This window comes from Halichoerus grypus, chromosome 5, assembly GCF_964656455.1.
Source record: "Halichoerus grypus chromosome 5, mHalGry1.hap1.1, whole genome shotgun sequence".
NCBI classification, from domain to species: Eukaryota; Metazoa; Chordata; class Mammalia; order Carnivora; family Phocidae; genus Halichoerus; species Halichoerus grypus.
The window spans coordinates 26,649,613-26,672,508 of NC_135716.1; positions in this window are offsets into that span (position 1 = coordinate 26,649,613).

The window sequence follows — 22,896 nt, forward strand, 5'->3', positions numbered from 1 at the left end:
GAAATTTTGAGTTACGCATTAGGGCTTTAGATCTTACACAAAGCATGTAAACAAAGACTACTACAAACACCGTGAGTATCTAGACATTTTTTTTTTCCCCTTCTTTCTGAGCAGAAAACCACAGAGTGGGGGCAGATGTAAATCTCACCTACTAGTATCTTAGATAAAAACTTAGTAGAAAACATGAATTGGATACAGCCATTCACAATCTCCAGCTTTATGTCAGAAATAAGGCCACCCAAGAGCCCTAAAAGTACATTAGCTTTTTGACAATCCTAATTCCTAGATTGGTTATACAATGCTTGATGTGGGGAGATCAGTCAACTAATCAAAATGAATGAATGAATGAATGAATGAATGAAGACTCAGTGACAATGATGAAACCACTCAAGGGAAACATTACCTGGAAGAATTACAGGAAAGAATGTTTCTGGAAGGACTTACTTCAGTAATGAAAAGAATGGATGCTAAATTTTTGTCTTCTCAAGAGGTCTTAAAAGCAGACATTATTGAGGCAGAGTATATTGACTATATTTTCTCCAGTTCTGTATTCTTGATGCTCTAGTGCTATAGGCCACGATCCCGGAGCCCCTCCCAAGGCCAGCTAATTCCTAGCTATAACAAACGTTTCTCTTTATAGCACACCTTTGATATATAAACCAACTGGTCCAGAGCCCCCACTCACAATCATCTCATTTATCACATTTTCACACACTAGGCTGTTATTTCCCTGCCCCAAATCACTCCAGGGTCAGGTACGAGACAACTAGGGACCATTGCTATAACCCAAAGCCTGCTGAAATTATGCAAACTATCCAATCCTAAACTTACTCAGTGTACTTACACTCATTCCTTTGCTCAAAAATCCCAATAAAGGCTCTACGCCTGCATTCTGGCCAACCCTGGTTCTTCCCCATATGGCATGCCTCCCGTTTCTAGGGAATCTGTGAACCTTTTCCTTCATGACAATCATGTCATGTCTGTATGTCTTACCACACCTGATTAAAACAAATCCCACGTATATTTTAACAAACCAGGACACAAAGAAATTTAAATTAAAGAAAATAAACAAGGAGGAAATGGCTGCAAATAAAAAGATAAAATTAAAATAGGCATTGGAAGTTATTGCAAACAAAATTAATAGCACAGAAATGGAATTTGAGAATTCACCTTGGAAGGTAGAATCCTTAACATCATATGGTGCTTTAACAAAGACTAGACCTACTCCTAATACTTGTATCAACTTTCCATGATTTCGCCTCTCTAGCCTCTTCTATAAAATGCCTCATAAGGCTTTTATTTTATTTTTTTTTAATTTTATTTATTTATTTGACAGAGAGAGACACAGCGAGAAAGGGAACACAAGCAGGGGGAGTGGGAGAGGGAGAAGCAGGCTTCCCGCGGAGCAGGGAGCCCGATGCGGAGCTCGATCCCAGGACCCTGGGATCATGACCTGAGCGGAAGGCAGACGCTTAACGACTGAGCCACCCAGGCGCCCCTCATAAGGCTTTTATGAAAGTAAATTTGGTTATGTGACTAGATAACTTAGCCAAATGCTTGGCATATAGCACATGCTCAATAAATTGTAGCTCTATTAATAAGTTAAAATAATTTTTAAAAGGTGTGACAGAAATGGGAAATCCACCAATGAATAGTAATTGAGTTCCTGTAGAAGAATTTAGAAACATTCAGGGGTATAACAGAAAAATGTTCCAAGATAAAAATATCTGAATCTGAAAATTTAAAAGAACTATCCATATTTCATGGGAATTTTTTGAAAAGAGACTCACTCTTATACTTAGATTTGTGAATTTACTTTTTATATCAAGATACAAAAGTTTCCAAATAGTCCAACAGAATGAAATTTTATAATTTTAATTTAGATTAAATGGTAATTAGTTAAAACTTTATCTTAACACTAAATGCCAGAAGACAATGAAGCATTGTTTTAAGACTTCTTTTTTAAGATTTCATTTATTTATTTGAGAGAGAGAGAATGTGTGGTGGGGAGGGGCGGGGGGGGGAGAGAGAGAGAGAGAGAGAGAAGCAGACTCCCTGCTGAGCAGGAAGCCCCATGCAGGGCTGGATCCCAGGACCCTGAGATCATGATCTGAGCTAAAGGCAGATGCTTAAACAACTGAGCCACCCAGGCGCCCCTAGGCTTCATTTTAAAAGAAAAAAAAAAAAGTTGTAACCTCCCAAATGATGTATAACTGAATCATCTTGTAAAAGTGCAGAAAGTTATTGTTAGATACACACTGGCTCAGAAAATATATTGCTTGGCTGTGTTCTTGAAAAATTATCTAACGTTCCAGGAAACAAGAAAAGAATTAGAGCTATAGACATCTCAGGAAACCCATAAAGTTGTAATCAGGTGGAATAGGCTAGATGAAATGACAGCTATAGAATGCTGCTGGGATAGATAGGTGGATACGTAGCCTGCTTTCCTAATTACTGATCCAGAGGGACATGAAAACTTACACTTACATCTCTGCTTTGATATCAAAAGTCCCATCCGGCGTGTCAGGTTGAACAGAATTAATCTTTAGGCAAAAGACTGTGTAAATAAGTGAAAGGTCCAAGTATAAGAAACATCAGGAATAGCTGTCACCCTAGCAACCTGGAGCGCATGTATCTTACCAAAAAACGGCAGCTGCAGTTTAAACCTACCCACATCTGTCAGAAAAGATTATAGGTGAACTCTTTCCAGATTTTCAAATTTTATGAAAGATAAAAAATCCCTATTTATATAAAATCTGATTTGTATAGGTAGAGATTATTTCGCTTTTAATAATTTTAATTTTGAGGCAAGTGTATATTCACAGGCAGTGGTAGGAAATAACATAGATCTCTTTACCTAGTTTCTCTCAATGAAAGCATCTTGCAAAATATAACCCATTACCACAACCAGGAATACTGAGGCTGCTACAGTCAAGATACAGAACAATTCCACCTCCTCAAGGATCCCACCTGTAGCCTTTTTATAGCCACACACACCTCCCTCCGAGACCACCTTCCCAATGTCCCTGACCACCTCTAATCTGTTCTCCATTTCTATAATTTTCCATTTCAAGAATGTTCTACAATAATATATGATCTTTGGGATTTCTGTTTGACTTCTGGTTCTCTAGAGATTCATCTATATCGTTACATGTATCATTTGGTGTTGTTGCTGAGCACTGTTCTATGATATGGATACAGTGTAGTTCCTTTCACCATTTACTTGCTGAAGGACATTTGAACTGTTTTCAGTTTGGGGCTATTTTGAATAAAGCTGTTAACTGCTAAGAACATTCATGTACAGGTATTTATGTGTAAGTCTGCATTTCTCTGGGATAAATGTGTGAGCAATCTGGCTTGTCTACATCCTCACCTGCATTTGTGGTGGTTTATTTCAGTAATTTTGATAGTTTTGATAGGTGTGCCCTGAGATCTCATTGGGGGTTTAGTTTGAATTTCTTTAATGAAATTGGACATCTTTTCCTGTGCTTGTCATCGGTATATTCTTAGTGAAAGAGTGTTAATAACCCTCTTCTATTCTCTAATTTATTTTTTACTATTAATTTTTTGAGAGCTCTTTATTTTTCTAGATATAAGTCCTTTGATTGGGTTATATAATTTGCAAATATTTCCTCTCCAGTATTAGCTTTTTAATATGGTCAATTAATAATTCATATAGAGTTAAACTGAGTTTTCATGGGTAAATACATCTGTGTAGGAGTAACAGTTACATATTCCCATATTCATGTAAAACTAGATAGTTTTCAATATTTCATTCTTACACAAAAAGTCCTTTTCTAGGTCTCTTCTGCATATGGGTTAGAAATTCTAAGGGCACCTGGGTGGCTTAGACGGTTAAGTGTCTGCCTTCAGCTCAGGTCAGATCCCAGGGTCCTGGGATCGAGTCCCATGTCCGGCTCCCAGCTCAGTGGAGAGTTTGCTTCTCCCTCTCCCTCTGTCTCTTTCTCTCTCTCAAATGAATAAATAAAATCTTTTTTTAAAATTCTAGATCTCACTTTCACATCTTCAAATAATCTTGACTAATTTTACCAAATTGTTCTCCTTGATGTTGGTACCGAGTCCCAGTATCCTCACAGCAGTAGTCAAAGTCTCCTGTATTATGTGCAAGCTCAACAAACTGGAGATACAAATTCTGTTCATGGACAGGACTTACTCTCATAATGATGCAAATTTTTTCAGAGTTAATATATAAATTAAGTGAAAATCCAGTCAGAATCTTAAGACTTGTTGTTGGAAATTGATATATAATTTCTAAAATCCAGTTGGCAAAGGTTCAAGAACAGAACAGATGATTCCAAATACAACAGCTAAGGATGGGAGATTTTCTACCATATATTGAAATGTACTATCCAGCTAAAATAAATATGTCATTGCCACATATTGTGAGAGGTATTTTAACATATATCTCCCCAGAGCTAATGGAGTGAGGTAGCTGCAAAACCATTACACAGTTTGTGTTTCTCTTCTCCATCAGTACTGTCCTTAAAGAAGAGTACAAGAGCCCTGCCCTCAACCTTGGCTCTAGAGGACCCTGTGTGGTATTGTTCTTTCTCTGCCTTTCCAAGAGAATGTACCAACCTAGAGACTATGGTCCTCCCTCATGAGGACTTTCCTCTAAGTAGCTGGGAATACAGAATTTTCTTCTCAAACTGCCCCTTTTGGAACTGGTATGGTCTCTACCGAGGTTCCATCTTCAAGAGAGCAAAACACACCACTGGTATGCACACCCCTAGACAAGAGTAATGGCCCAAATGTGGCTACTTGTAGGTATAGTGCACAGAATTTTATTGTGTGTGCGTGTGGGGGTGGGGGGAGAGCTGCCCATTACCAAGTATACCCATTCCAGTTATACATTCAAGGACCCAATAAGGGACCACCCAATGGAACCTTAGACTCAGTGAACTCATAAGCCAGGCCTGGGACAAGATGCTATCTATTTTCTGACTCGCATGTGCTCCCCTTCTAATAGGAGGATTGCCATGTAACTCTGGGGCCTTTGGTATCAAGTCAGTTTGGAACCTGTATCCAGAAGTCCTCAGAAACGTTCAAATATTCCTTTTTCCAAGAACAGTCATGCAAATAAATTTCCATAGGTGCCCATGGGGAAAAAACTAGAGGGATCATTAATGTATATACTTGACATAATGTCGCCAAGAGTCTACCTTCTGAAAACTTGAACCCTCTTTCAGTTACTGGGTTCCAGATCAGGAAATTAATTCAGTTCAAGAAACTGAGCAGTGCTGCATGCTTGATTTCTTTGGGATTTATAGACTGAGTATGAACCATGTTAGCTTCCCATCTAACTCGCTGCTGGAGACACATGTTCCATTAGCTATCTTTAAAGTTCCCTGCGAGCCAGTTGCTACTTCAGCCTTGCCATTCATAAGATTCTTGGGCCTCCTTGCTGCTGCTGATTGAGCACTACCTGGTCTCTATGATTTTGGCATCTTATCTCATTGCTACAGTGATTCAGTTTATAAAAGTATCTCAGTAGCAAGTTTCTTTCACTTTTCTTTTTATTGTTGTTTGGCCTTTTTGGGGTTTTGTTTGTTTTGTTTGTTTTTGCTTGGTGGCAGGGAGGATATCTTATAGCATTTCCATAGATACCGTCATCTGGTGGTTTTCTGGACTTACGTAGCACATGGACTCTAGCATGCCCCATTTTCTAGAATTCTTTAATGGAACATTGCTATCTTCAAGTTTCTAGGAGAACAATCTGTGGTGTCTTTGCACTCCCATGGGCTCTTTGTCAGAGTATTTGATCCTGTAACCTGAGAGAATGCTGCCATATCAATAAACTCTCCTCCCCACACAACTTCATATTCTTTGATCTACTACACTCAGAAAACAGTTCTAGATGCACTAACCTGGCTCCTTCTGGTATATGCTGATTAGGTCCTACAGTTTCTATGGGGGTAATGAGTATCCTTTACCTTCCTTAGGCCAAGCAATTTCTCCACTAGGTAAATGATTTAATTCTATTATTAACATAGTAGCCAGAAAGGAAGGTGAGAGCAGATTTTGGTAGGATGGGGTATGCCATCATGCATAATGAAGGCAACTGCATCATGTTAAAGTCTTTTTGGAAGGAAGGGTAAATCCTTCTGCAGGCTTGGAGGATGTGGGGGCATATAGGAATTCAAGATTTTTAAGCACACCAACCCAGACATCTGCATCACATTCTGATGGTCCCAATGCTTCCCAATCAGAGCCCTGATCTTGGTATAGTAGACCTGCTTAGAGTAAGAATTTAATGTTCTCTGGCACTCAGCTACTCTTGATAATTAGGTTTGGTCCTGGTCCTGGGCTTTCTCAGCTCTCCATCAACAGGGGATTGGTAGCTTTATATACTGCCAAAAAGTCTCCCTGGCTTTCACACACAGCTTTTAACTGATTAGAGCTGTACATTATCTCTCTCAAGTATCAATTAACCCTGATAACCACTATCCAATTTTAGTATCCTTATAATTATTATTTCTACCATATTTTTCAAATGTCTGCTACGTATCATTCACTAGTGCAGGGTTCAGCAAAGTTTTCTGTAGAGGGCCACACAATGAACAGTTTAGGCTTTGTGAGCAATACAGTTTCTGTAGCACCTACTGCAATCTACTCTTGTAGGATGAAAGCAGTCATAGATAAAACATGGCTGTGTTTCAATAAAAATTTTTACTAGACAACAGGTGACGGGCTATAGTTGTCTAACCCCTGTGCTAGTGCATGAACTTCTTTTGCTTTATTACCAGTTCATGATGCGTGAAAGTTTAAACAAATTCCATGCACAACGTGCTAGCACTCTCTGTTCTCTACCACTCATAGTCATGGATTTCTATCAGCAGGTTAGGAGGTGATCCAGCTCCAGCGTCTCATTTAGCACTAATTAATCAGATCCCTCTTCTGCTACCAATCCGGACCTCAGGAAGCAGATTCTAGGATGGAAATTAGCATGCAGGGAATGAAGCAAGATTATGCAAAAGGAGAAGGTGGACTGTGATACATTGTCAAGATGTCCAGCCAAACCCCTTGGGGATGTTAGAAGCTAGTCTTTTCAGAATTGTTCTGAGTTGTAGTGAAGGGGCCAGGCATTTATATCTAATACAGATAGATCATTAAATGAAGGTTATTCCTGGAATCAGAGCATGGCTTTTGGCAAGGTGGCGCTGGCGCTCTTCAGCTTAGGGAGATTTCCAGAGCAGTCTAATAGCTGGTGGCTGTCAGTTAACAGTAGTTCCAACAACTTGAAGAATATGTTCTGATGGGGGATCTCAGTAGCACATCGTGGCTTCCACCAAAGATGAAGCCTCAGACATACGCAGAGATACTGAGTTCCACCTTGTCCTCAATTGGCTTGATTTCACATCTAGTTTTTGCTTTCTGCAGACTGGAAGAGAAGCAACCGTTTCCCAGAGACCACTTCTGCATACCCCTAACACCTTTGTTCTTTCTTTGGTAACTGGAAACTTTGACTTCTTAGGATGAACGTGAAGATTCCTTTCTTGATCCTCTTTATTTCCATTTCTAGACCCTTCACCAGCTATACCAACAACTGTGAAAGCTATCATTTGTAGGATATATTGCTACTCTATATTCCCCTGAATGAACCTACCTGACAATTGTAGTAGCTATGAGTAACGTTTCAGTTCTTCCATATAAACATACACTGATTTTTTCCCCTATTTTCCTACTCTCTTACATAGATGTTCTAATTGTGGTTAATCTGTACTTAAGTTACTATACACACACACACACACATACACACACACACCACACACTACAGTGAACACTACATACATCACTCTCAGATGGATTAAGGACAGCCTTGGACTTTGTTTAGAGAGCTTAATAGGTTTCCAGTGGTACAAGTTCTATCATGTTAGGTGGAAGCATACTTTTATTTTACATTGAAGTTAAATCTGGTTAAAAGAGGTAAATATAGATAACATGTGGAAGTGGACTGCAGGGTACAATACGCTGAATAACTGGATTAAAATGGAAAAAATATTTTTCAAGGGGCGCCTGGGTGGCTCAGTCGTTAAGTGTCTGCCTTCGGCTCAGGTCCTGATCCCAGGGTCCTGGGATCGAGCCCCACATCGGGCTCGCAGGAAGCCTGCTTCTCCCTCTCCCACTTGTGTTCCCCTCTCGCTGTGTATCTCTCTGTCAAATAAATAAAATCTTTAAAAAAAAAATATTTTTCAATATCATTTCACTTGTATGCCTCTGTATTAGAGGGGAAATGTGCACAAGACCTAGAATGTGGAAGTGAAGAAATGCTCTCATTGTTTCACACTCAGATGAAGTGGCAGTGGACAGACTGGCATCTACCTCGTCCTGACTGCTGGCTCCCTGGAGGACCTGAAGCCAACTACGAGACGACTGGTGTAGTTGCCCAGAGACAGCAGGAGCGCGGAAACAAGTCTCCCACGGACCTCTCGCTTTGTGGCATCTTTCCCTCCGAAGGCTGCTACACCAGATTCCATCACATGGTGGCAGCAAGGTCTAACAGGGCAAGCCCCAGCGCCCAAGGACTGAAGTCTCTGCTGGCACCACTTTGCTGATGTTCCATTGGCCAAAGCCGCCACCACCACCAAGCTCAGTCAGGGGACACAAAAAGGCATGGATGCTGAGAGGCAGGATCCACATCGACCGCAGCTCAATTTTACATTTGTTGTAATTAACCTATGTATTTAGCTTTCAGTGTGCTATCATATGCTGATGACATGTAATTTTTATAATTTAAAATTTAGAATATATTTGGGGATGATTTTAGAATATATTAGTTACAGCTATCCTACCTCCTTAACAGTGAGGTCTTCTCGACTTTTAAGTTTGTTAGCCCTTTAGCACAGTATATTCGACTTCATGGGCTTCTTTAGAGAATGTTAAAAAATGAATGTGCCATAAAAATTATAATAAACTCGGGGTGCCTGGGTGGCTCAGTCGTTAAGCGTCTGCCTTCGGCTCAGGTCATGACCCCAGGGTCCTGGGATCGAGCCCCACATCGGGCTCCCTGCTCAGCGGGAAGCCTGCTTCTCCCTCTCCCACTCCCCCTGCTTGTGTTCCCTCTCTCGCTGTGTCTCTGTCAAATAAATAAATAAAATCTTTAAAAAAAATAATAAACTCAACATACACATTTTCCTATCATTCTGTGAAACTGATGAATCTATAAGCTACTTTGCCTTTTAAGTATTTAATATGTGGATAATACGTAATGTTACTTCTGATACACAGAAGGAAAACTCTTGAGAAACTATCCACAGCTAGAATGATTCTCACATTTTAACTAAGGCTTTCAAGATCTTTTCTGGAATAGAACGGAGTGCAATCTGTAGCTAAAAAATGCAGATTAGGTAGCTAAATGACAATTTTTTAAATGTACCCTTCGATACCCTATATTGAACAACTAAAACTCAGTTAAATCTAAGGAGAATATCTGGGTTTATTTTACCATTGCTATCTACAGTGCTTACCATGAAGGGTTGTTGTTGTTGTTATTTTAGACTGTACTAAATGTTCAGACTCAAAAAACAGGCAAAGACTGTATTTAACATCAGTCTAATCAGAAAGAATTAGGACAGGCAACACCCTTCGCCTGCAGGACAATGTCAGACATTCTTCTTTTGCCAGAGTCCCTGCAGTACCCAACAGGGCATCTCATATGTGTCAATTTGTAACATCTATGGACATAGCTTTCAGGGTCCTCCCAAGAGTCGTGGACAGTTACAATACTCAACTGCATTCGGGGATGAAGAAAATAGTTCGTACCTATCACACTTTTGTAGTTTTCCCAGGCCAAATGCAGTACACAAACCAGGAGTCATTTTTTAATCATAAGCGATGTTGCCTAGCAATTTACTTTTCATTTTACCTATATTAGGTTTCCAGGGGAACAGGAGCAAAATTTTTTTTTTCTCATGCAGCATGGGAAAGGGTTAACCCTTTGCCCACGCTGTCAAAAGTTCCAACCATATTTTGTATATTATAACAATTATTTATAATTAATGAGTGGACTTTAATTCTGTGTAGATTTTCTTAAATGCAACTTACTTTCCTGAACAAAACAGAGGGCCTGTGTGATTTAGGAGACAGTAGATAATAGCCATTGTTTTCTATTTTCTAGTGGTGAAAATGATGGGGAAAAGATGTGCCTTTAGAAAAAATATCTTGTGCTGATTGTCAACTAGGTGCCAGGCCTGTGCTTGCCGTTCAATGTGTATTTCATTATCTATCCGTCACGCTAATCGTACAAGAGAGGAATTATGAGCACTGCTTACAGATGAAGAAACCACGACAGAGAACATCAGCCAGCTGATCTCTAGATTATTAGCAAGCACAGTTTAGAAACATTCATGAAATCATTTTTCATTGATTTTGAACTATCATTTAAAAAGAAGATATTTAAACGATACAGTGAAGCAAACAGTGTTACTGTTGGGGTTTGCCTCTGCTCTAAGACATGATCTTTGCTGGTTCCTGGCTATTTGAAAATCATTTATGACAAGAGGAAACAAAGAGTGAAGGGCACACGATGCAAAATGAAATCATTTCATTAAGAGGGTAGCTCTTTTGCATAATTTTTTGAAATTTTTGGTTGAGTATCTGTCAGAGAAACCAGACAGGACAGGAGAAATTTAGAAATAGTAAATAATCCTACTTTGGCAGAGTGCCTTACTAGACACATTTTTTTTTTAGTCCTTTATTTATAATATACTGTAACTAACATGTTTAAAAGTTATATCCCAAAGTCTGTCTTATTTTTCTTCTAACCAATGAAACTTCCCTCTTTCTTCCTCTTTCTCGTTTGTGTTCATTTGTATTTATTTCCTTTTGCCTTTTAAAAGTCAAATTGAGTTGTAATAAACTGAGTTTTATTATATACTCAGATCAAGTCCTTCATTAATAGTCAAATAGTTATTGATGAGCCACCTTTAATTATAAATATACTTATCATCTACCATTTTTGCATCCTATCTGTAGTTTATCAGAAATGTTAAAATTTTACATTATGTCAATTTAATTGTAACTAATTTCCTTAACTTAATCAAATTATTAACATTTTATATAGCATATTTTTAAATGTTATAACAATAGACATTTTTCTTTGAAGCCTAGAATCATTCAATTTTTATAGAATCCCATGTTTGATATAATTTCTAAATAAAATTATGTGTATACACACAATTATTTTAGTTCTTAATTATCTAATATTTTTACATGGAAATTTAAAAAATTATTCCTAGTGAATAAGTAACTAGTCAATATTTCAAATTGATCCTTTTTTTAGGGATTATTGGATTTATAATGATGTCATGTAGCTTTAATACTCCCTTTCTTGAACACTCTATTTTGTTATAATTGCACTAGCTATAAGTCAAATATTTTAGTGGTACACATAACGACAATTACATTTAATTTTTCAAATATTTTGTTATTTATACAAGTAATGGTTCCCCCTTATGAAGTTTTCAAGAATACTTTTATTTCAAATTAGTAAGGAGATTTTAAATATTAAGGGGGTATTAGGACACAAAAGATTTGAGATTATAAGATATCAAGAGAAGTTTTGAATGTTCTCTGCTATTTTCCGTATTTCTAGAGTTAAGAAAGTAAGGATAATGTTACTAGTAATGTCAATACAATGAAGACATGTGGAAATGTTAATATCCTATTTTCAACCAAAGACATACTTAAGCAAACTGACAGACAATTAGGAATTAACATCACATTGAAAATGAAACTGTTTGCTTCCCCATACTTTTGTTCACTAGCCAGGAAGTAAATACACAAACAAAAAATCAAAGGAAATATATAGTTTACCTTATAATTTTTATTTCCACTTCTTACCTTTTATTTTTGGTTTATATTTTCATGATTTAGGGGGAAAATAATGTTCTAGAGGCAAGAATTCTTAGCAGCTAATGCCCAGATGAATAAATGCTGTAGGCCAACTAAACTGTCATAAATAAAGCAAAGCTAGAGAATGAAATGGACTACTTTTCCCCAGTGATTGGACAGTTATTGATTCACAGTTGTATAATAGGGAAAGAAAAGAAGAACCAACCAACTCCAAGGTCAAGTAACACTGAAATTACTGCCATTTAAGTTCTAAAGAATAGTCTATTGATTAATTCTTCTATGTACATTTATATAAATGTTCAGTTGTCATATAAAAATAGAAAATTAACATTAAAGCAGATAAGAGGATTATGCAATAAAATAGGTTTTTGTTTCAAATTTTTAGAAATAGTATACATTTAAAGAAAGTTCTGCATAGTATTTTTACAAAAATTGTTTTGTTTTGAGATATAAGATTTAAAATGCTTTAACTTTTCATTTTCTATTAGTAAATTTGATACCATATAACGAAATTTTGTGGTTCCAGACATTAAAAATCATTCCTATAAAGAGGTAATAAGTATTCCTTCGTCTGTCTATGCAAAAGCTAAATAGCACTACATTATTTTTTTTCATGTGAGATAGGTTTCCTTTTCACTAAAAATTACAATATTCTATCCTGTAACAGTGAACAACAATACCCTTTATGTTCCTTGTGTCAATAGGAGTTGTAGCTATCAATTTCAACTTTGTACTTGTAATCACTGGGTTTATCACCCCGGGCCGCCTTTGACTTTCCTTTCTCCTTTGCCCTATACATGAAAAATGTCAGAGACTGCCATTCTGCTTCTCCATGATATGCTTTTATTGCCCTTTTTATTTTGTTCGTCGAGAATTTTTTTTCATTTCTCTATAATCGGCCTGTATGGCCTTTATAACATGTAGGAATATATTCATGTCTTGACATTCCCAACTATAATAAGAGATAGGAAGAACATTTTCTGGATTTCTCAATACCGTATGCCAAATACCTAAAACTGTTCTACATACGGTAGAGATTCACTAAACATTGGTTGTAATGTTTCTAATATATTTTCCCCATGAACTCATGAATAATTTTTTTGGTGTTATATTTTGAAGAATTAAACAATTACCCAAACTGAACCACCTTGCATAGCAGCTTTTGTTTACTTATTTGTTTAATGCCCTGAGTCTTTGCTTTCTTTAGTTCTACTTAGAGCGAAGCAAATACGGCTTATCAATATTGTAATGCGGTTCATACCAACTGTGATAGTTAATTTTATGTCAACTTGACTAGGCCACAGTGTGCCCAAATATTTGGTTGAACATCATTCTGGGTGTTTCTGTGAGGTGTTTTTGGACAAGATTAACATTTAATCAGTAGAGTAAGGCAGACTGCCCTCCATAATCCCTCCATAATGTGGGTGGGCCTCATCTAATCAGTTGAAGGCCTAAGTAAAACAAAAAGACCACCCCTCCTCTGAATAAGAAAATGAATTCTCCAGCAGACTTCCTCTGGGTTTCATCTACACCTTTTGTTCTCCTGGGTCTTCTAGGCGGCTGGCCCACACTGTAGAATTGGTCTTATCCGCCTCCATAATCATGTGAGCCAATTTCTTATAATAAATCTCTTTTCATACACACACATCCTATTGCTTCTATTTCTCTGAAAAGTTATGACTAATATTCCATCCATCCTGTTGTTAAAAAAAATTTGTTCTATGAATATTTCCCTGATCAAACAAACCAATCTGTATTTGTTACTATTTATTGAGTGACCTCTAATGCCACAATCAAAGGTGCCTGCATCAGAAACATTATCCATTGTGGTTTACTGCAATACCACAATAAAGTTTCTTCTCCTTTATAATGAAGAGGATGTGTATAATGAAGTAAATTGCCTAAAAACAAAATGCTGGCAAGTAAAATAACCAGGAATTAAGCCAAGATCTATCTTATGCCAAACTACTGTTTTTCTTAATGATGTCAGTCAACTGCTGATCATTCTTAAGATTTTTTTTTTTAAAGATTTTATTTATTTGACAGAGAGAGACACAGCAAGAGAGGGAACACAAGCAGGAGGAGTGGGAGAGGGAGAAGCAGGCTTCCCGCTGAGCAGGGAGCCCGATGCGGGGCTCGATCCCAGGACCCTGGGATCATGACCTGAGCTGAAGGTAGACGCTCAACAACTGACCCACCCAGGCACCCCTTTTTTTTTAAGATTTTTATTTATTTGAGAGAGAGAGACAGAGATAGCGACAGAGATAGCAAGAGAGAAGTAGCATGTTCCCCACTGAGCAGGGAGCCTGACGTGGGCCTCAATCCCAGGACCCTGGGATCATGACCTGAGCCTAAGGTAGATGCTTAACTGACTGAGCCACACAGGTGCCCCAACTGCTGATCATTCTAACATTTTTTTTTTTAAGTCAACTATTGTATTGTTTAAGATTTTAAGGAGATTTTAGTCCCACAATTTACTAATTTACTTTGCAAATATTTGTTAACTACCAAATATTTGTTAAGTACCAATGTAAGACATAATAGAAACGTATTCAGGCATGCATCAAGACTTTGCCATTTCATTTACTTCCTTAATATTGGGGACACGCTGCTATGCTGTTGGAACACTATAAATGTGGTTGACTGATTGACTTTATAGTATGTTAAGTGAAAACAAATTTAGGTATGGCAAAGCAAACTCTTAGAACTTCTGCTGTTAATGAAGGGATGGTATTTTAAAGTGTGATTTTTTTAAATGGAAGATACTTCTAAAATGTGATTATTTTGTTTCTTATTTTTACCTTATTTTTTACATTTTTTACATTATCTGTCCACACTTTTTGATTCAGAACAGAGAAAATAAAACAACCAATTTATAGGAGCATCACTTATTTGCATATCTCATTTTAAGCTTTCCTAATTGCCACTGAAAATGCCCATATTGTTTACTAGGCATTTATTTTGCTGAAGAACTTTATTTGCTTAGACTTTTTTTTTTTTTTTTTAAAGATTTTATTTATTTATTTGACAGAGAAAGACAGCGAGAGAGGGAACACAAGCAGGGGGAGTGGGAGAAGCAGGCTTCCCGCCGAGCAAGGAGCCCGATGCGGGGCTCGATCCCAGAACCCTGGGATCATGACCCGAGCTGAAGGCAGACGTTTAATGACTGAGCCATCCAGGTGCCCCTGCTTAGACATTCTTAAATAATAAAACCATTCTCTGAACAGTACCCAAAGTATATCAGAATATCAACAACATTTATTTTCCACAATGAATTTCCTCAGTTTTAAAGGTCTTGGTATTCTGAAAAAATTATATTTTTCTGCATTATTTTCAAAGTATTATAAATAGCAATTAAATGTCCTCTGAGTAGTCTTGATAACAGAAATGCTTCAAAAGAAAAATAGCTTCTCCATCAATGCCTTGTGACTTTTTATTATTGTTGTTTTTCTACTAAATTGTGCAATGGGCACATTACAAATGGACATGAAATAATTACTTATTTATTGAGTTACACAGTATACAGTAATTTGATTAATTTCAGTATTTAGGTTAATATAAGGTTTTTTTAATAGGAATAAATACTCATCAACTCCCAATCTATTGAAAACGTATTTTAGAGACTCGGGCTCATAATTCACATATATTAGCAATGTTAACTGGTAACTTATTCTGAAAGTTGCTATCTTGAATCACATCTGAATATTGCCTTATTTTATAAGAATAAAAATATAAAACTTCACCTATTTGTTACTGGCACATAAATCTTATCATTTCATTATCAAGTTATATTAATAAAAGGTTTTTCACCCTTTCTGAAAAGGGGATCCTAAGTTGGAATGAATGTTTCTGTCCCTCCTTCATCTGTTAACTGCTCTGACAGTTGAGTTTTTGCCATATTGGTGAGATCCTGAAGTCTACTGAGCCACAACTCCCGTACAGACAGTAAAGGTCACACCCACGGCTAATTCCATCATGCCTATATCCCTCTATTTTTTTAGTCTCCAGAGGAAGCTCCAAATCCCCATCACTTAGAATCTTATCTTTATTCAGCTCTAAATATGCCCTTACCTAATGTAATCTCCCTCCCGTCCATGATCCCCACATTCCTCCAAAACATATACTGTCCTACGGCATTTTTTTTTTTTTTGTCATCAGCAAAATTTCCATAGTTTATAACTCTGAACTTTTCCTTCAACTTCTGTTCTATGTGAAAGAAACCTGGCTATCTCATGAAGGTGATCCTTCTACTGCAGCATCTACAATGATGGCTGTTGTCCTCTTTTACAACCCATATGCTACTGGGACCTTGAATGGGTTTAGATTGTGTTTTCTCACGTCTACTGCCAGACCATTATTCTTTGTCTTTCTCTAAACCCCAACTGCTTTTTGGGGTACCTGGGTAGCTCAGTCACTTAAGCGTCCGACTCTTGATTTCAGCTCAGGTCATGATCTCAGGGTTGTGAGGTCCAGCCCTGGGTCGGGCTCTGTGCTGGGCATGGAACCTGCTTAAGATTCTCTCTCTCTTCTCCCTCTGCCCCTCCACACTCCCCCCTCTCCCTCTCTAAACAAAAAAAAGAAAAACAAAACCCAGCTGCTTTGAAGCACAGCTCTTAAATTTATATGATCAGCTACCTTTCCTTGGCAGTTATTAATAAACCTGGTCACTTTCTCCTATTCATTAAAGAGTTTTATCATTCAACTCACTGCTCTGTTTTTCTTTGTTTTCTCTCCCTCTCTCATAATCAATCTATTCTTGCTTCCTTTTTACAACTAATAATCTTGTTCTCTATTCTCCTCTGCTATCAACCCCTTTGGTCATACCCTATACCTTGTCACTTGCAGTAACTGCAGCCTCTCCAAAATTTCCTTTTTAAGCCTCCATTCTGATTAGCACTTCCTTTCACACTTTTTTGTCTAGCGTTCTCAGGCCAACTATTATTTGACCCCAATGGTTTTTCCAATATATTAATTATATACTTAGACACTTAGGCAAAAGAAAAAAAAAAATCATTCTCTTATCTTCAATTCCCTAATTACTTGGCTTACATTCCATGGGCTATCATAATTTTTCCTTTGCACAGGCTCTCACATTCTCTCCCCCATGTAAAGTACTGATCTGGAAAACCTAATACTTCCCTAACTACACCAGAATAGTTGGAGATAAAAGAAGAAAAATATATGACCACACTTACTTTAAATTCATGACCAGAAACTTCCAATTGTACCCTCAGCATTTCTCAGAAACATGAGTACATTTTTTAAGTCAATTCACTCTTACAAGATATTTGTTTTTTGATGCCATTGTAAATTGGATAATTTTATTTCTTTTTCAGTGGTTTCATTATTAGTATATAAAAATGCAACTGACTTCTGTAGTTGATTTTATAATCTACAACTTTACTGAATTCATTGATTAGTTCCAATAGTTTTCTGGTCAAGTCTTGGCGATTTTCCATATATAAAATCATATTATCTATAAAGAATGACCATTTTTTTCTTCCTGTCTGATTTAAATGCCTTTTATTTCTTTGTGTTGCTTAATTCTCTAGCTATGACTTCTAGTATTATATTGAACAGGAATAGTGACAATAGGCATTCTTGTCTTTTTCCTGACCTTAGAAAAATAAATACCCAGGAATAAATTTAATGAAAGAAGTGAAAGAACTATGGGAATGAAAACTACATGATTTTGTTGAAAGAAATCAAAGAAGATAAAAATAAAAAGGTACCCCATACTCATGGATCAGAAGAATATTTTTTAAATGTCCATACTACCCAAACTCATCTATAGATTGAATACACCCCTACCAAAATTGTAATGCTATTCTTCACAGAAATAGAAAAAGCAGTTTGAAAATTTGTATGGAACCACAGAAGACTCCAAATAGCCAAAGCAATTTTGATAAAGAACAAAGCTGAACATCATACTTTCTGACTTCAAATTATACCACAAATCTATAGTATTTAAAACAGTATATTACTGGCATAAAAATAAACAGATGAATGGAATAAAATAGCCCAAAATTAAATTTATGCATATATCGTTAACTAATATTCAACAAGGGATCCAAGAACACCCTATATGATCCAGCAGTTCCATTCCATTTCTGGGTATATATGCAAAGGAAATGAAAACAAGATATTAAAGAGATATATGTACTCCTACATTTATTGCAGCACTATTCCTAATAATCAAGATATAAAAACACCCTAAAGGTCCATCAGTGAATGAATGGATAAAGAATGTGTGGTGCATATATACAATGGAATATTATTCAGCCATGAGAAGGAAGGACATCCTGCCATTTGCAACAACATGGATGGAACTTAAGGACATGAGATAAGTCACACAGAGAAAGGCAAATTCTGTACGGTATCACTTAAAAAAGCCAAACTCATAAAAACAGAGAGAAAATGGTGGCTACCAGGGGCTGGGAGATGGGGAATAGGAGAGATGTTGTTTAGGGATAAAGACTTACAATGAATAATAAATAAGTCCTAGAGATTTAACACACAGTATAATGAATATGAACAACAATATTATAAACATCAAACTTGCTAAGAGACTAGATCTTAATTATTTCAACCACAAAACTGATAATTATGTGCTATAAAGCTAACTATTGCTACAATGACAATATTATAATATATAAATGTATCAAATCAACAAGTTGTACACCTTGAATTTATACAGTGTTAATATATGTCAAATAGACTTCAACTGAAAAATAAAATTAAAAATTTCACTCTGCCATTTCAGGTTAATATTTTATGCTTTCTCCTCTTTCTTCAAATGCCACTTTTCTCCCTCATGCTTGGCTTCTTATTTGACCAAGAAAATAGGGGCCTTCAGAAAACAATTTTTACATATACCTATCAACTAACCTCTGAAACCACCGTCAGCAATCAAAATTCCTAAGATCTGTCTTCCATTCTGTTACAATGGACAAATCATTCATAATCCTTCCAAAGACCACCCTCTCTATTTCTACTTGTATGGTAGATACTGTATCAGTTAGCTTTTTTCATGTAATAAATCACTCTAAAATTAAGTGGCTAAAGACAACAGTTTTATTATTTTCACTCATGAATCTATGATATGCTGTAGTTTCAGTGATCTAAAGTTGGCTTGAAGCAAATCCATTGGGACTTAGTTCTTTGTTGAGGTTTGGGCTCAGATCTGCTTCACTTGCTTTGATTCTGAGGTCCAGGCTGAGGCTGCAGCACCTCCCCAAGGGCCTATCTCCTCTCGGTGCTGGCAGAGGTTCAGAGGAGTAAGTAACACAGAGGCCGTATAAGCTACTAGTCACTCTGTCACCACTGTAATAGTTACTACTACCTAGCATGACATCATATGTCATATCTATGTGAATGTATACATGTATGTATATACATTTATATATGTGCATTTACATATATATAGATATGTATATACATTGGCTTCTCATAGATATATGTATCTATGTAGATACATATGTATATCTTCATACATCCATACATCTCTTTATGAGAGATGCATATATGCATGTATCTAAGTATATATGTGTATATAAAGCATGTGTGTCTATATATGTATATGTAAATATACATATGTATATGTAAATTGCTATTTACATTGTATATGTATATGTATATTGATATGTATATTTACATATATGTAGTATCAATTTACACATATATATATATACATATACATACACATACAACATATATATTTATCGTCTATATATTCCTCCCAGAATATATCTTTGAAGGTAGAAATTTTGCCTGCTCCCCTACCCATGGAAGTTTTTAAGAACAAATCTTGGTGAAGTTGATGTGAAGTGTTATATGAAGTGTGTGAGGTGCTGAATAGGAAGATCTTTTACACATTAAAATAAATATTTCCAACATGTTTTCCAGAAGCCCTATTTTGGGGGGTATTAGGGGAGAGGATTATTGGCCACCTGCCAGTTACTAATGTAGAAGCAGCTTTGACCCAATTTATTTGTCTGTAATGGAGTCTAGTCTCTCTCTTGAATAGAAATCAGAGAGATAAAAACTCACTAATTTTAGCATTTAATTTTTTCTTGAAGTTTAAGTATATTTGTGTACATTTACTAAAAACTATATACTGTGTCATGGTCTCTTGCTTCCTTACTCACAAGGAAATCATACTCTAAACTAGAATTGTATAGATACCTATATGAGTAAGGAAATGCTTATATACCTATATGAGTAAGGAAATGCTTATCACAGCCAGATATTGATGGGAGTCTAGAAACACTTTTACCCTGCTAATGGCAATAGAGACTAATATAGCCCTTCTGTAAATTAATTGAGCCAGTCTTTGTGACAACAGAATCTGCATAACATATGGCCAGCAATTTTGTTCTTAAATATATATTCCCCAAAAGTCTCAAACAGGTTTATAGTAAATGTATACATGGATATTTTGTGTAGCGTATTTTTTTTGTAGCAGTTAAAAATTGTAGGTAACCTGGGCATGCATCACTGAGAGAATGGATAATGGTACGAAGCATGTACACAATTCAATTTGGAAACAATGCACTATATTTGCACACAGAAATAAGGATAGGTCTTAACAACATGGGAATTTTTGGAAAAAAAATAAAATTTGAAGTATGTGACACATTATAATGTAAAATAAAAATAGAGAAGATATTTTTACAAGGAAACAGAAAAATGATATTAAACAGGTTTGAATGGCTGTCTATGGAGAAGAGTACGGAATAAAAGTGAGGTATGTGGATAAAAGAAAAAAAATGAAGAACATTTTAAAGGGCCATATGATAATATGATGTGATTGAAGTGTATGACTAAATCAACCATAAGAACCTCAGGTTAAAAGCTAAGAATATACTTATCCCCTACTATATATTGAATTGTAACCTTCAATTTAAGAAAAGCCTTAAATTTAGACTCCAAGGACCTTGGCCCTTGAATCTGCCTCAGTCACTTTTTATTTTATTATAGTAAGAAAACTTAACATGAGGTCTACTCTCTCAAATTTTTTAATTGCATGCTACAGTATTAACTGTAGGTGCAATGTCATACAGCAGATCTCAAGAACTTCTATCTTGTACAACTGAAACTTTATATCCATTGAACAGCAACTCTGCATTTCCCTCTTCCCCAAGCTCCTGACAACCACCATTCTACTCTCTTGGGGAAAGGATAGTTTCTTCAAGAAATGGTGCTAGAAAAATCTGAATAGCCACATGGAAAATAATGAAATTGGACTACGTTCTACACCACACACACCAATCAACTCAATGGATTAAAGATTTAAATATAAAACCTGAATCTATTAAACTATAGAAGGAAACAGGAGAAAATCTTCATGGTCCCGGTCTAAATAATAATTTCCTAGATAGGACACCACCAGCAACAGGCAACAAGAGCACAAAAGCAAAAATTGGCAGGGAGACTACATCAAATTAAAGTTTCTGCATAGACCAAAAAAGAAAAAAAAAAAGAGTGAAAAGATGAAGAGAGAACTTACACAATGTGAGAAAATATTTCCAAACCATTTATCTGATAACAGATTAATATTCAAATATACAAGGCCTCCTACAACTTGTTAGTAAGAAAACAACCTAATCAAAAATGGGCAACAAACCTGAATAAAGATTTCTCCAAATTCGACATACAAATAGTCAACAGGTACACAAAAAATGTTTACATACTAATCAGGGAAATGCAGATCAGCCACTTTTTAATCATGAAACTTGGAAAAAATTCTTAGTTTGAAACTTTAATCTGTTCATTCGTAAAATGATACTTTCTCATAACAATCTTAAAGATAGGATAATCGAATGCAAGAATGTGACAATATTTTAAACTATCATGTTTTAACAATATAAAACATTGCAGTGCTACACTAACTTTATCCTATGATGATTTCTGTTTGCATATTTCAAGAATTTTCTCACTTGGAATTAAATAACTCTATTTAAGTTTAAATATCTGATCATGACAACAGTAAAAGGCCCCAGGAAAGAGTTCTTGCCTTTTAATTATTCTTAATAGTCTAATTATTTTTGAATAGTTGGCATTAGTCTTTACCAAACAATTATCAAGTCTAACTCACATATATAATTAGCTCAGAATGGGCAAAAATATGACACATATTCCATATTTTCAAGGGGAAGTTGTTTTTACTTTGCAAAGATTATAAGCCAAATTACTTGCTGGATACTCATCAAAGCTCTTTGGAAAATTTCAAGATAATTTTTTTCTAAGGAATAAGAGTATTTAGTTCCCATAATTCTTGTGAGAATTACTGTTATATCTATTTCTATCTCATAAAGGTAACAATTAAAAGCTATTTAATATTATTGCACTATTTAATGATGCTTAAGAGGGAAGGAAAGAATTTTTGGCAAACTTGATTTCAGTCAGTATTTTAGAAGAATATATTGAAAGGAGATTACTATATATGATTGTAAACAAGTTGATCAAAAGAAACTCCCACTAATGGTGGTATTGATAGACTACATATATTGAAGTGAGTGAACAGGGATTACAGTAAATGCAGATAGTAAAAAGAAGTCAAGATAGAAGTATTTGAGAAACGCAGGTAAGGAGGGAATCAGTGAGCTAGATAAATAGCTAAAGAAAGATACAAGGACGGAAATATATCATGGGAAATATATGAATGCATTCTTAAACGTACATCAAGAAATTAATAAAGAGACAGGGTTAAAGAAAGAATGGGGATGATTGATGAATTGAGTTCTAGAAAAATGGGGAGGGGAGGTGATGGGAACATCTTTGTTCATTAAAAATTACTGTGACAGAGTTTTCATTTGAGGTCCAACTCCTAGCTCCTGTTTAAGGAAACAGAAACTCTACTGAAAAAACAGTCTTATTATGAGCTGTGGTGCATGATTTCGTGAAAGACTGTACAGAAAAATGCCAGGGAATGTACACATGAACCAAATCCAATGTTTTCACCTAGTCTGTCTGCAAATCACTCTCTGGACAGAGAGCAAGCCATTTCAAGTCTAGTGAAAT